Consider the following 4,978-nt stretch of genomic DNA (forward strand, 5'->3'; position numbering starts at 1 on the left):
AAGCTGCCTGGTGCAAACAGTGTTTATATTGACAACTATAGGTGCCATTTCGTTTCCCCAAAACACTTCTCAAAAGTAGAATCAACTTTATTTAGGTAAAAGTTTCTATTCTGGCGCGTCGTGGTGGCTCAACGGTGGAAGTGACTCTTTCGGCCAAGAAAACAAAGACCAATTATTTTTCCAGTTCGTGAATTCACACCATGCTAGTATTGAGGCAGCTGGTAGGAGTGCTTTTGGAGAGAGGAAACCACCACATTCCCACCAGTTGTGGGCTTGGGTAGCAAATTCACTTGGACAAAAATGATGAAAAACACTCCTCAAGAAGACTTCAAAGTTTGCACACCAACACAGTTCCCATACAGCTGTCTATTAGTCTGCTTGAAAAATATTGAGTTTACTGGTGGGAAAAGACTGTACACTAGGTGAGGTGATGCTCCAGTGCACTGCATGTATGTCTTGCTGCTGGCCTCAACTGCGATGTTGCTCAGCACATATGTGTAAAATAACAACTAATACTGTGCCACTGCAAAGTAATTATGGGTCATTTGCATGAAACAGGGACCACAATAAAAGAACGTAACATTTGCCTTCACAACGTTCAAAAACTGTAAATAAACTTCCACAGAGTTTTCACAGTTCATCTGAGGATAGTAATATTGGTTGTAAACACATTCTTACTTCCACTAACAAACTATTTTAAGATGCCAGATTCAATCTTAGAGTATACCAGCACTTTTGTAGGGCTAAACAATTGTACAGGCACCTAGAAAAACACAAGTGAATGCATGCTATAGCTACATATAAAAATAAATACTTTTATTTCTAGTCTGAGTAGAGCTGCATAGATGATAAGTCACTTGCATTACATTATGAACAAACCTATCCGAGCAAAGTATACATTTAAAAAGTTACACTTACACAGTAGATAAGTAGACTGTTGAAGGACGGAAAGGCAGTGGCATAATAACCAAGCACTAAAATCTACTGTTAAGATATACTAGGAGTAGTGATGATCCTCTTCCTTCTAAATAAAATAATCCACATAGATTCACTTCCCAGAGCTTATACACTCATGGCATCATTGGTGCTATACAAATGAGTGTACACTGAAGGATTACATCGACTAAGTACATGATGACTGCATCCATGGCTTTACTTCTTGTACTACAAAGAATGCAAACACAGTTACCATTGGCGACCACGGATGCTGTGCTTTCTGGCATGCATATGTAGAAACACGCAGGCACCTAACACACATGTTAAAAACTTCAGCTCAAAAATATTTGCCCACAAACACTACAGCAGCCTTTAAATTAGTGTCATAGTTTGGTATCTTCCATGCAAAATTTAAATAATTTCGTATGCAAGCAAAGAAACTGCTGAATAATGCACTGCTAAGAAGTTAAGCAGCAGCTGCTCCTGACATCACAATGCGCTCTTTCTGCTGTTGTAAACTTTGAGCAGGAGAACAGTCACTAGCAGTCCTTTTATACTTGTTGGTCTTCTGTGCTCTGTTCTTGATACACTGTACATGACCGTGGAGCACCGAACCCCTTGTTACTGCTGGAACTTAGAAAAATACAGATCATTGTTACAACCATGCTACAAGCAAGAGTATACAGTTGTCAATTATGTGCTCACATTTACAGATATTGTATTTTCAGAAGCCAATGACAAGCCTCAACACACACACACACAAACAGTGAAGGCTGAAAATATATTTAATATGACACAAGAGGAAAACCACAATGTTATAGATGAAGGCATGAAACTTCTGACAGGTATAAAAAGCCACTAGAGTCTTTTATTTCGACTTTACACTAGGTGCGAGAAGTAGACCACAAATAAGTTCACTAAGAAACACAAGTTAGACTGCATTACAACACAACAGCCAATGTTGATAACTTTAAGGCTGTCTAACATAGCCAGCTCACCATACCGCATATTGGAGCAAATGGGCAGTCTAGAAGACACAAAGAACTTGTGGATTATGAGTGTGCTTGTTACTGACATCTATTATTCTAAATGAAGAAAACCTTTCAAAAATGCACTTCATCAGGGGAAATAATCATACACAACAAACACAACGGGCTCCTACAGGTGCCACCAACACTCACCATTATTGTTGGCACCAGTGTCTTGCCGGATGGATATGCTGTGTCCTACACAGAACACCAAAGAAGCGCTCCATGACTTGGATTGCATGTGTGCTAGCTGCATCGTTCTGCTGCTGAAATAGGCTAGCCACAGAGAGAGAAATGAGAAGCCATGGCTTTGAAACACACTGAACGTCACCTTTAGAGATCAACAATTCATACTTAGGTCAGGTACAATTTGTAGAAAAATATATATCACTATGCAATCGTGGTGAACATGTTCGGCTGAAACACAAGCAACAGCACTGAGAGAGAAAAAGCTACATTAGGTAAAAGATGCAGTTACTGGTTCTATGTCATCTGAGGCTTCTTCAATAGTCTTTCTCCTTGTAAGTTGTGAACAGCCAGGCAATTTTCACCCACTTGCTATTTCCTTCCAGAGCACTTGATCCACAGAGGGAGTCACAAGCTGGAGAGCTCAATAAGGAATCAAAGTATTTGTGCTCGTTTCAAAGCACAAGCTTTTGAGTCTCAGATTATTGGAGTTTCATTCATAAGCTGCAGGCTTTCAGCTTTCAACATTCTCAATTATCTTGGAATTTAGTTCTATAAATGTTGAATAAGAATTATGTGTAAGAATATTACAGGTATCCACTGAAAGCAACCATGCTTGGGTTTTCAATTTGTGCACAGTAAGTGGTGTTCCCGTAATCGTATGTATTAAAGAAAAACTAACCTTGCAGCCAGCCGTTAGGCAGTTTTGTGCCCTCGAAGCTCCCAAGCAGATTGCAGTCCTTCCAGATGAGGCTGCAATGCATGCTTCCACGCCACATCCGCTGAATGATAACAGTCCGAGCAGTGACATAGGCTTGCACAGTTAGGGAGAACGTGTTCTTCCTATTTTTGTACCAGTGCTCCAAGTAATGATGAGGATTGATGTGCCAGAATGTGCAACCGATGCATCACAGGACCTTAACAAACCAATCTCGGCGATCTGTGAAGAGCCAAAAACGAGATATTTAAAAACAATCATTAAAAGCACTCCCTTTTACTACTTATTTGAGGAAGCTATCACTTCGTTAAATTGACCAAAATCTGCTATTATCACTTTGAAATAAACTGAAGCCTCATGTAAAATTTACGTACCGCAATATATATTTCCTATTGAAGTATAGTACTACCACAGTGGTAATCGTCTATAGAACTAATTTTCCAAAATAACATAAATTTTTAAGTGCAACCTGGCTCCTGAAAAATAAATTTACATTAACTTTCCAACTATCAAACGTGGTCAATCGACAGGCCCAACCTCATAATCAAACAAGAGCTCACTTGTATCAAATCACAAAAAACTTTTTATGTATTTGCTCCATAATATATGTATGAATATAACAGTAGTAGTAAATTTTTCATGCTTCAACTTACCATAGAGAAACATTACATCTGATGGGCTTAAAAACTTGCACACGTTATAGAACTGCGTGAATTATAGTACCGGTGAAATTTAGTTTTGCAAGGTGAACTCACCGATGGCAGCATTTAGTGGCCGTCGGTGTCATAAGGAACCAAGTACGGCGAACAGGCAAAGGGCATCTGCAGACTGGAAGCTGCCAATGACAGCAATGAAGGGCTGGCCAGGCGTGCACGTCCATTGATATAGTGTAAGAACTGGCCTTGACCGGCTGTTTTCAAGGCTCTAGTGCCGTGCAAAACGATGACCAGACGAACTCGGAAACCTGTAGTTAGGCGATATTGGCCTACAACTTCATCCAAAGCAAGGCACCGGTGAAATCTTTGCTTTTTTGGGGGGCTGGAGGGAAGCTTGACGTTCACGGGCTCTCGCTGCCACATAGAACTCTCAAATTGTTACCGAAGAACAGTCTAGGCGCGCTTCCAAAGTAACACGATCCACAACAGAATGTAGCATCTCGCAGTTTTGGTTGATCACATCACAGCGCTAGGACTATGGTTATCACAAAAAGGAGAAGTGACGACTTAACAAACAAAAGCGCCAAGCTGCCCCACCACGACTTCGCAGGGCAAAACAGTTATCAACGCTGTCTTTCAAGTTTCGGTCACACGAGCACAGCTTGTTCACAAGTCTTGGAACGTCAACACAGCACCACTGTTCACAACGAACATCGTTTCACTCCCGAACAGTACATTGCTCTCAAGTAAATAGAAGCGTACGGGCTAACTAGTGGCGAAGCAAGAACCGAGCGCGTAGTTCATACGTTTCCGTACGTACTTGGGGTCACTCAAGTAACGTGTCAAAACGCTGTCAATCCGAAATGTCGCACAGCACCAAACTGAGAGACTGGAAAGTCAAGCGAACGAACTGTTACCGGCACACAAACACACATTGCAGGCTTCTCGAGTGCTAGTTGTCGTCGATACATCGATGCCGATCCCCGCTTGATAACCACACCGACGCACAGGCTTCGCTGCGCTTCACCATACACCATTGCACTGCCACAGCTTTCCGCACTGCTTACACGCACCGAAAGAGCTGCTGTAATCACAACACATCTGGTCAAACGCTGAAGTAACTCGTGCGAGAAGCGTTTGCTGAAAGTCGCACCGACCGATATGCTGTTTACGACGCCATGTTGTTTTCGACAACTACGCAGCACATTAGATGATAAGAGAGCTCTTAGAAAGTACTTGCACTATTTTCACGGCATGACAAAATTTTCTCTTATGTGCGAAGGGGGTGATATGACGAACAGAACTGGCGTGCCAGATGAATGAAGTGTTTTGGTAACGTCACGGAGTGAGCTGATGTAGAGGGTATTGCTTCACAACCAATCACAAGCTGTGCCTGTCGGCCAAGCCGTCGTCTGCTCGCGTTTGTCGTCTGCTTCGATCAGAGCATGCGACAG

At 41.9% G+C, this 4,978-nt stretch overlaps 1 long non-coding RNA gene across 1 annotated transcript; it reads right to left on the reverse strand.

The window, feature by feature from the left end:
• Positions 1-2,132: 2,132 nt before the first annotated feature.
• LOC142803908 (uncharacterized) lies at positions 2,133-4,709 on the reverse strand. The gene is made up of 3 exons (XR_012894361.1): positions 3,624-4,709; positions 2,833-3,090; positions 2,133-2,162 (listed from the first exon to the last, which is right to left on the reverse strand). It is a non-coding gene; the product is annotated as an uncharacterized LOC142803908 (long non-coding RNA).
• Positions 4,710-4,978: the final 269 nt, after the last annotated feature.

This window comes from Rhipicephalus microplus, chromosome 3 (genome assembly GCF_043290135.1).
Source record: "Rhipicephalus microplus isolate Deutch F79 chromosome 3, USDA_Rmic, whole genome shotgun sequence".
In the NCBI taxonomy this organism is placed as follows: domain Eukaryota; kingdom Metazoa; phylum Arthropoda; class Arachnida; order Ixodida; family Ixodidae; genus Rhipicephalus; species Rhipicephalus microplus.